Source organism: Ahaetulla prasina, chromosome 3, assembly GCF_028640845.1.
Source record: "Ahaetulla prasina isolate Xishuangbanna chromosome 3, ASM2864084v1, whole genome shotgun sequence".
Lineage (NCBI taxonomy): Eukaryota > Metazoa > Chordata > Lepidosauria > Squamata > Colubridae > Ahaetulla > Ahaetulla prasina.
The window spans coordinates 53921364-53932523 of NC_080541.1; the positions used below are offsets into that span (position 1 = coordinate 53921364).

General features: G+C 34.4%; 1 long non-coding RNA gene across 1 annotated transcript; it reads left to right on the forward strand.

The window, feature by feature from the left end:
• Window positions 1-3207: 3207 nt before the first annotated feature.
• Window positions 3208-6204, forward strand: LOC131195483 (uncharacterized). Its single transcript, XR_009154467.1, has 3 exons — window positions 3208-3240; window positions 5501-5541; window positions 6116-6204. It is a non-coding gene; the product is annotated as an uncharacterized LOC131195483 (long non-coding RNA).
• Window positions 6205-11160: the final 4956 nt, after the last annotated feature.

Genomic DNA, 11160 nt, shown 5'->3' on the forward strand with positions numbered 1-11160 from the left:
CTTATGATTTATATTGATATTGATTGTTTCCTGATTGCTTATTTGTACCCTATGACTATCATTAAGTGTTGTACCTTATGATTCTTGATGAACGTATCTTTTCTTTTATGTACACTGAGAGCATATGCCTGAAGACAAATTCCTTGTGTGTCCAGTCACACTTTCTATTCTATTCTATTCTATTCTATTCTATTCTATTCTATTCTATTCTATTCTATTCTATTCTATTCTATTCTATTCCTAAGAAGCTGGCAGGAATAATTAAAAACAAAACAAGTACCTTGTTAATAGAAGGAAATAATAATAAGAAGGAAAACAAACATTAAGAAACAACGGAACCGTTTAGGAAGCTGGGAAGGTTTTGCAAAATAAATTCCCTGTAATAATTCATGCAATACTGAACCAGTTTCATTTATAAATAATATGTTTGTAATAAAAGTGATCGCCCTATCAGTTAATCTGTGTACCTTGCCTGTTGTTTTGCCATCTTAAAAATATTCAAACCCCTGACACATATTTACCAACCACAAAATAATATGCTGCTCTGTAACCTCTTAAATGATTTATGACTGGTATAAATTCTGAAAACCTTGCCAAGAAAACTGCAGGCACTTGTCCAGGTAGTCTCTGAGAATCGGATATAATGGAAGAAAAAAAAAATTAAATATGCAGTATACAGAGTTATATCTTAAAAGTGCCCATGTTTTATTTTGTAGCCACAGAAAAATGCAGATGAGATTACATATGTCTACTGTACAACGTCTCAAAAAATAATGTCCAAATAATCTCCCTGAAATAACTTGTGTGTGTATGTGTGCATGTGTTTGTGTGTTTGAAGGCACAGAACTTCACTATAAATTAGGATACTGTAATCAACTAGGCTATCTAGATCAGGGCTATCAAACTCCCAGCAGGCAGGCTGTCACATGCTGGCCACGCCCATGCCCGGTTTAAAAAGGGGGGGAAAGTCCTGATACATCAGGTGATGCCGCTGTGACAACATGAGTTTCACACCCTTGAAACAGATATTATGGGAAGTAGCCATAAAAGTAAAATGGAGCCTCTTAAGAGGTCTCTATCAAGTGTTCATGTTTTAGGATGAATCAGTCTGATTATTCTTGAGTCATAAATATTCACCAATCCTTCAAGTCTATGATAAAGATATTTGTGTCAAACCATCAACTTTATGCTTTTTAGAATTGTAAGTTCTTCAACACATACTAAATGACTAATAGTAGTCAAATGACCATAAGGAAGGTTTTTAATTCATTAAAACACAGTCACATGATCTTAAATGAAGTAGATTCTCTTTTCTCTTTTGAGCAGTTAAAAGATATTTGTACTGCAATTAATTTGTCAGTAATTCCCCAAATGAAAATATTTAAAACTAAATAATGCATAAATAGCTGTAGTGCTGTTAAAATATCATTAGAATTAACTGATATCCATTCATTAATATATTATGGAATATTTTTCTTAAAAATAATCATTTCCATTCTACTATTTCTATTTTATTTTCAGATTCTTAATTTTTCCCCATTAACACTATGTCTGTTTACATTATAACTTGCCTGATTTTCCCCGACTGTATTTATTACATAAGATGCTATAATTTTTTCAATTTGAATAGCTTAAACTTTAGATTTCCAGGGTCAGATGAGAAGTGTAAACTTAAATGTTTTAAATAATGAAGCAGCTTCTTATAGATAGGACAATGAATACTTGAACTAACATGGATACTTAGTATAGCATGTCATTTTGCACCAGTATTATATTATGTGGTGATATAAAACTCCAAAGGAAAACATGGCAGTCACTTCCCACTCTCAGCGTTCCCCTATTTAATGAATCTGAAATATAACAGCACTCAAGTGTTGCAATGTAACAGTGTTAACTGTTAACCTCTAACTACATCTGATTCCAACCACTGAAGGGTGGGGGAGTGGGGATACCATATTTGAACAAAAATTAGTTCAAAATAGACATGGCCCACACTGTCTTGGCAAGCTGATTTTGGAAGGCCCTAATTCTTAACCTCTACGCCATTTTTAATATTGTCAAAATATTTAAATAATTAAATAATATTATATTTAATATTGTCAAAATATTCATGAACTGGCAGAGAGGTAACAAGGTCAGCCAATGAGGGCTGTTTGGAAGCAGAAACTTAAGCAAGAAGTCTGGGCATGGCTTAGCTCTGTGCTCTGCTCTAAAAATGAAATTGATCTCTCCTCTCTACCACATTGGAAGAACCACTATTGGTATTGTACATTTATTCATGTGTTATATTGTATATATAAAGAGAAGTTAATGAATCCTGCTGCATCAGTTATCTGTGTGTGCTTTCTGGATTTGATTATTGCAACAAACTCTGAGAAATATCCCATTCCAGAAAATGTTTGGCATCTAAGCAGAAATTTTGAACGCACAGTGAGAACAGAAGGGCCACTGTGATATACTAACTATTGTGAAACAAGCAAGAACATCTGGAAAACTTGATCTGTTCAGAAGATTTGAAGCAAGTTCTCTCTCTCCGAGACAGAAAGAGAGAAAGAGAGAGAGAGGGAGGGAGGGAGAGGGAGAGAGGGGGGGAATGTTTATAGGTCAGGAATTGTGATGGGGAAGTATTAATTTTCCTGACACAGCTGTTTAAAAGTACCCTTGGTTCACAGTTTATATAATGACACAATTTTGTCAAACTTGGATATATATTATGTTTTCCCCATATGCTTAGTGTTAGACGACATGCATCATTAGCTGATCTGATGAATCTCACACATAATAAAAGTAAAAAATGTTTTAAGTGCATGTAATACTCATATCTGAAAAATATTTTTATTAAAAAAAACTGAATCTGAAGCTGTTTACATTGGAATGTATATATGGCACCTGCTCTGACATATTTCCATGCTCAGTAAAAATATTAAATAAGGATGTGAATGTATTTTATTTACACCAACCGAAAACCTGTTGAAAAGGGATGGAAAAAGTAAATGCCAGCTGTGGAATTTTAAATTTGTCTGTGAGATCAAGTATGTTTACTGGGATGTATTCCAGACTTAAACTTTAGATTTGCCATGCAAAAAGATATTTTTGGACTTGCTCCCAAAAATAAACAGAACTAGAAGAAACCAGATTATTGTTTTCCTACAGCATAAGGGTGAATTGGGATTCCTCTTTTCAGAGAAAACTGGAATAGAAGAAACTGGAGTAGTGGAGTAAGAAGTTTGCTGGCATCTGGTAAATGAGTGGAGGAATTGGAGGCAATACTATTATCCAAACCCTGACATGTCTGTGTGTGTCTGTGTGTGTCTGTGTTTGTGTCTCAGTACTACAGTTCATACAAGCTTTTTATCCTGCTGAATTTAACAGCCTGGCTCAAAATTATTTTTATACTTGAGTGATGTTGTTTAATCATCTACAGTATGTACCTGAATAGCTATTTAAATGTGATTGTGATAGTAAAATTGTTCACTGTTCACTAATAAAAGAAACTGTTTCACTGGTTAATAGTGTTCAGTAGAGAAAATTATTCACTGGTAAAACTTTTTTACTTTTTTTCTTTTTTAATGTGGTTTTCTATGGTTACATTGGTGTTTGTCAGCCTTGGAAACTTGAAGATGTTCAACTTTCAACTTCAATTTCCATAATTTCCCAGCCAACATGAATCCATACATCTTCAAGTTACCAAGGTTGAGAAACATTGGTTTAGATATTGAAGCCAAGTAGGGATAAGGCACTATACCAAATTTCGGGAAAAGAGAAGGAGAAAAAGAATCCCAAAATTGGGACAAAGATGAATTGAGAATTCTTTTAGTGAATTGCCCATCCTGCTTTCTGGCAGAATCTTTGCTCAGCAGATGAAGCCAGTGTCATGGTTTGTAACAGGGTTCTTTCAAGCCAATAGTGCTTTAAATGTTCATCCATTTTGGAGATAATTTCTTTGAAGAAGTTCATCAGTTCATAATAGTCATAGCAATGAGAAATTATCCTAACAGGTCACAAATCCAACGTAGGAGTAAACTGCATATTCAATTTATTTTGTTCCACTCAGGGAGAAGTGGAAAGGCCTACTGATATGGACAGTTAAGCTATCTTAGTGGCTACAGCTCACCTTTTTAGGGCCAGAGGGCCCACTACTACCAGTTGGTTCCAACAATGGTTGGTGATTGGTCCAGTCAATAATTTATCTGATATCCTAATTAGTATTGGAATCAGAGAAGGCATTTAAGAACAGTTGGGCTGACTATAGTAGCAAGTACTATAGTCAACCCAACTGTTCTTAAATGCCTTCTCTGATTTGCTTCAAAGATATTCCTTGATCTTTGCAGCTTAACTGTGGAAACTGAAGCAGCCATGTAGGTGCCTAGAGTGTAGGTGAAGGAAAATTTGACTTAAATCTGATAAACCTCCAAAGGCATTTAGTGCTAAACTTTATGTTATGAAAAAAACATATGATTTTTCTGGCAAGTATTATGCCTGCAATAACATGATCTACTAAATAGATCATTAGAATAACATTAGAAAAGTTTTACAAAAATTTTGTCAAACATTTTCCCCCCTCCTCCCTCCATCCTCCCCCCTCTCCCCTCCCCCCTCCCATTCACCCTTCCCCCCCCCCCCGAGACTTCCCAGAGCAAAATACAGGGTATTATATCTAACAATCATAAGCTAGAATACACTAATTAATCATAAATTCCCATCCCCCCCCTTTGGAACCTTAATTCCCCTTTAACTAATACAATTCCATCATTCAAAGACTATTTGACACTTCTTAATCCGATTTTTTTTTTTTAATATAGTCAATCCACCTTCTCCATTCCAATATATATCTTTCTTGTGAATAGTCTTTCAAATTTGCTGAGATTTTTGCCATTTCCGCTAAGTTTGATACTTTTAATGTCCATTCTTCAATTGTAGGCAAATACTCCTTCTTCCAATATTGCGCGACCAATAGTCTTGCTGCTGATATTAAGTTCAAGATCAATTTAGTCTCTATTACTGTACAGTCCATAATTATACCCAATAAAAATAACTGGAGTAAACTTTATCTTCTTTTTCAGAATGTTTTGCATAATCCACCAAATTTTTATCAAAAATGCTTTGATTTTTTTACAAGTCCTCCATATATGATAATAAATCGCATCATCACAATCATATCTCCAACATTTAGCTTGCATATTCGGATACATACATGCCAATTTTTTAGGATCTAAATACCATCTATAAAACATCTTATTAAAATTTTCTCTTAAACTCTGTGCTTCTGTAAATTTAACATTTCTAACCCAAATTTTTTCCCACGTTTCCATCATTATAGGTTGCTGGATATTTTGTGCCCATTTTATCATACAATCCTTAACTAATTCCATTTCTGAATCTATTTCTATCAATGCATTATATAACCTCTTGATGTGGAATTGACCTTGATCTCTAATTTGTTTTACCAAGTTTTCCTCATTTTGCATAATACAAATTTTCTGGTCTTCTCTCCATCTAGTTTGCAGCTGTCCATACTGAAGATCTACTAAATATTTTCAGGTATGAGAATGTTGCTTTGCCTCCTGTATCCAGCAATTGATTATAGAACTTCAGAGGCTTGTTGAGAATTATTTATTTATGCAGATAAAATCTCTCTTGTTTGGTTTAACCTAGATATCATTACTGATGCAGTCAACTATAGAGGGGCCTAGTATCTTACATGGCTGTTACAATGGCTGTTATAATGAATCATAACAAGTAAATATAAATTAAATTACATCATGCTATATTATAAACATGTTCATTGAGTATTTATGGTCTATAAATATCTATGTTATAATTATTTTGAAGTGTATTTATGTTAGTTCATTACAATTGGGACTTGGAAATTTCTATGTTTTATTACCATAAAATTGTTCTTGAATGTATAAAAGACCTGTTGCTCTGACACTGGAAACCACAAAAAATGTTTTTAGAAGAAAGATTATTTCTTTTCTGACTGCAATTTGTGCCTAAATAATTGCTATAAATAAAATTTAAAAAGTCAAGTGCACAGTTATATATACCTAGGTAAAGGTTTTCCCTTTTTAGTTATGTCTGACTCTAAAGGATGTTGCTCATTTCTATTTCTTAGCCAAAGTATTTAAGAAGTCATCATTTCTTAGCTGAAGAAGCTTCCATTGTCATGTTGCCAGCATGACTATTTACCAAAGTGCATTGAACCTGTTACCTTCCCATCAAGGTGGTACCTATTTATCTACTCACATTTGCATGCTTTCAAACTTACACACACAAACACACAGAGTATATGGAGAGACAGCGAGAAAGAGAGAGCGCATTTCACTCAATATTACAAGCAAGCAATAATTAATGCACTGCTCAACCAAGGCACAGACACTGCTTATATAAACTTACTACAAGCAATATATGAAAAAAACAATGGCGACAATTTGCCTTAATGAACTTAAAGTGGGGAATCAACATAGAACAAGGTGTACGACAAAGCAATACAATATCACCTATCCTTTTCTCAGCCTGCCTTGAAGAAGTATTTCGCAAACTAGATTGGGCAAAAGATGGAATAAAAATCAATGGTGCCTATTTAAATTACTTAAGATTTGCAGATGATGTTGTTTTCTTCTCACAAGACCCAGAAAAGTCACAAAGACACAAACAAGAGCTGCACAAAGCAGAACCATCTGGCTTAAAAATAAGCCTGAAAAAGAGCCAGGCTATGTTTAATAAATTCACCAAAAATATATTTTTTTATATATCTGAAAAAGAACTAGCTGTAGTAGACTACCTATACCTTGGTCAATGGATCTTAATGGAAAGTGATACAATATAGGAAATTTAACAGCATGTTAAATATGGGTGACAGGCATTTGGGAAGCTATGCATAATTTTCAGGAACAACCACCCCTTATGCCTGAAAAGCTTTCGATCAGTGTGTGTTACCTGCTCTAAAATATGACATAAAACATGGACACCAACCTCACAATTGATACAAAAGCTACAAGTGGCATAAAGAGCCATGGAAAGATACACACTCAGCATTACAAGACAAGATAGAAAGACCTGCACACAATTAGAGAGAAAATGAAAATATACAATATCATCAAGAAAGTAAAAGAATTGAAATAGAAATGGGCTGGTCACATAGCAAGAATAACTGATGGCAGATGGACCAAGGCAGCCATAGAATGGATCCCACTTGATAAAAAGCATCCATGAAAGAGATCTAAAACAAGATAGATCGACAACATCAGCAAGTATTGTGGGCTCAATACTTATTAGTTCGTATTAGTTGAAAATACAGGGAATTGTTTTATATAGAATCAGACTTCTGCTCCAGCTCAGATCTAATTACTCTAAAATGAAGTCCTGTAGGTTTTCAACCTTGTGAAGAACAAAGTCTAGAACATTCTAGGTGCAATGCCAGTTTTTTGCTGTTAACATCCTGACAAAAAGTTGCATTTCATTGGTCCTGTAGTGACCAAAGCAGTATTTCTCTATGTGTCTGTACATACTCTAATTGTACATACAAAGAAAGAACTTGGGATTTTCTACAAGACTTCTCTCTCTTTGAAATCAGTCTCTGTTAGTTTTATATGGGCTACAAAATGGAAACTGTAAAGCTATCAAGCTAGTACTCTTTTAATGGGATACTCAGGCTCAGAAGGAGGGATGAGTGAAGAATTTCATTGAGCTAATAAGCCGAACCACAATATCTCAAAAAATAAAAAAAACCTTTTGACACCAGTAATGTTATTACAGTACAGTCCAAAAGTAAATCGGCTCTTGTCCTCAGTATTGGTGGTTTAGGGAAACAGAAAACATAAAAACACACACACATTGGCACAGAATCCTCTTCTAAAAATACCCACTGATTTTTTTAAAAAAAATTTGGTAGCATTCAAATTCACGGGGAAGAAAACTGTGCTTTGTGGCATTTATTAAATAATTCCATGAGCTCCTTTTTGTTTTTCCTCTAGGAATGGAAGCTTGGAATATGCCTGGGGATTTCTGATGGCAGAGGCATCATGATTCCTGACTGAAAAAGAAATTCTAAACTTTACTCAGTGCATAATATGTTTGCCCAAATATGCAGAAATCTTTACCAGTCATCATGAATTTGGCAAATAAAGCACTTCAATTGACACCAAGACAGCATTTGCATGAGACAATATAGGTTAAGTCTTATACTGTACAAGGTAATCCACATAGATATTTAGTTATTTCAGAATTGATTTTGCTTTGAAAAACAACATTTCTGATATTTTAATTAAAAGTCGACAGCATAGTGGTCAAATGTGTGAGCAAGCAACTGCAGATGACATACATCAGAAACTGCATAGTGAGTTTTTATTTTTTGTAAACTGCTCAGAGCCACTGAGAGTGAGCGGGTGGCCATATAAATTCTCTAAATAAATAAATAGAGAAACGGCTAGTGAACATTTAGCGAGTTGCAGAGAAAGTAAGCCTATGGGGGGGGGGGGAAACCCAAACAGAACAGTCTCTTATGTTCACAGAAGGGAGGCTTGGAAATCGGAAGCAGTACAAATAGTGTTCTCAATGCAACACTAGAAGAGACTAGAACTCATTCATTTGATTCATAAATTGAACAAGACAGAACAGGCGTGCTTCTGAAAAAAAGAGGGAAGCACTTTTATTATGTGGAGAAAGGGGCATGGTCACCCATTATGGTTCAATCCCTTTACCTCATAAACGAGAGCTTGGGGTGTCGGCCGAAGAAAGATCCTATAATTCTGATAAATGTGGCCCTGTCATCGAACCGAAAAGCAAAATCTTTGCAATTGCCCTCAGCAAGTTCTATGCATAATGATTCCTGAAAAAAAAAAGCTTTAGAATTATTATTATGAAATTTTTATTGCTCTCCCCCTACTTTGTCTGCCTATTTTCTCCCTCTGTGTTTGTGTATCTCTCTCTCCCCCTCCCTCCCTCCCCCCTCTCTCTCTGTGTTTGTGTTTGTGTGCTATATGAGCCTGAACAGAATTAATAACATTTTGTGCATGAGTTATAGCTATGTTTTTGTTAAAGTTCTAAAATAAGGAGAGATTTGGGTGCTGAAAGAATGCATATATACATTTAAATACATTGAATAAATTATTTTTTTTTAAGTAGAACTTAACCATATGGGATTAGGGGTCCTTCTGTAACGTACAAGATTTCTGTTCGAAGTCAAACAGAAAGTAGGAGTGATTAAAATATTTATTTAAAGCACAAGTGAAGAATGCACAGTTTCAGCTTGAATTTTATGTGGTTACAACACTTGTAATATTTGAGCTGATAAAGGAAATTCTTAAGCTTTAGCTTCAGGCGTGCAACTCAAATTGCAAAATTGCTTTGCTTCAAAACATCATCAATTTCCAGTAGTAACATTTTATTAAGCACTAATATTAAAGGTTCCTGATAAAATGAAAGTTGCTCAATTAGTAGAATACATGACTGGCATTAAAAAATGTACATTAGCATTGTTCCTATTGTTTCCCCCTTGAACTTAATAGCTACCCAAACAACTTTTAAATCTTTCCATTAGTTTTTCTTTATGCTGATTCCTCAACTGATATATTTGCCATGCTAGGAATGTTCATTTCTATTTCTTTCAAGGCTAGAGATCAGAAACCTTCCCAAAGATCAGGAAAACATGCTTACGTGTTGCTCAGGCCAAATGGAGGTACCCTGTGAAACTCTCAAACAAACCTCAATATGTTAATTTCAAAATACCGTCCATTTCAAAATTTGTCCATTTATTTCCAAAACAGGAAAAAAATCCAGTTCTTTCTCTAAGGCATTTCTCACTTATTTCATAGTCTTTATCCAATAGCCTGAATGAATGTATGAGCCACTGGTAACTTAATATTCAGAATATCAGCACCAACTGCTTACCCATTTTTTTCTCTCAACCTTGGCAAGATGAACATGTGTGGCCTTAAACTCCAGAATTTCTCAGCCAACATGACTCTTCAATATTTTATTGTGCTTCCTAAACAGTGTGGTCTTTGTTGCTTGAAATTAAACATTGTAAGCTTGCACTAGCAGCTTCTTAAATGTAAGTAAAATATCAGTCTAGTTCCACTTTGTACTGCAACCCTGTGTATGCAGTCAAACAACCGAAGAGCTTCTTACATTCTGAAGGGTGTTTTCAGGAAGTATGAAAGAAAATATAAAGAACACCCTACTTTACACTTCTATGACTATTAGATATGATACTTCATTTTGTAGTTATTGTGACAGCCCAATGAGACTGACAATTGTCCATTTTTGTCATTACTATATGGGATCACCTGGTTTGAAAATTTCTAGAGCTATGCTTATGGCATTGGCTTAATTGCATATATTTCAGTGTGAATATGCACAAGTATAATCAAGTATATTAATTTGACTTGTCTTCCTGAGTTTTTAAGAATGCATAACATTATTTTATTTCTAAAGTCATGTTGTATTTTTTGGATATTTTTTTTTTGCAGCCTTCCATTGTTTGTCACTGAATTTAATATTGCTATGGCTCTTGGACCTTCACTTCTATGTTTATATTCATGCCCTATTTTTATTAATTAACAAGAACTTTCTAAGATTTAGGGGAAAAACAAATGTAATAACTGCAGTTAACAAGAGCCAGCATGTGTTTGTTACAATCAAGTCATGGCAAACTAACCTTATGTCCTTTTTGGATAGAGTTACTAGCATAATAGATTGGACGAATGCTATGGACATAGCACACAATGACCTAAGAAAGAAACTCAATGAAATCTGTCATGATATCCTCATTAATAAAATAGTAAAATATGGCCTAGGAGATACAACTATCAGTTGGAGTTATAATTGGCTGAATGACCCTACACAAAGGTTTCTTGTATTTGAGTCTATGTCCGCTTGAAGAGTTGTATTGAGTGGTATGTTAGGCGGCTCTCTTCTGGGCCCTGTGCTCATCAATATTTTTACTAATGATCCAGATGAAGACATTAAGAGGATAAATATCAAATGAGTAGATAATGCCAAAATAGGAGCAATAATTAATTGCTTAAAAGATATAAAAAAAGATTCAAAAAACAATAGGAATGCTTGAGTAGAGGGCAAAAACAAAATTTAAGAAAGAGAAATCTCAAGTCCTGAATCTGGGAAGAAAAAAGGAAAGGCATAGACATTGGAGGAGTA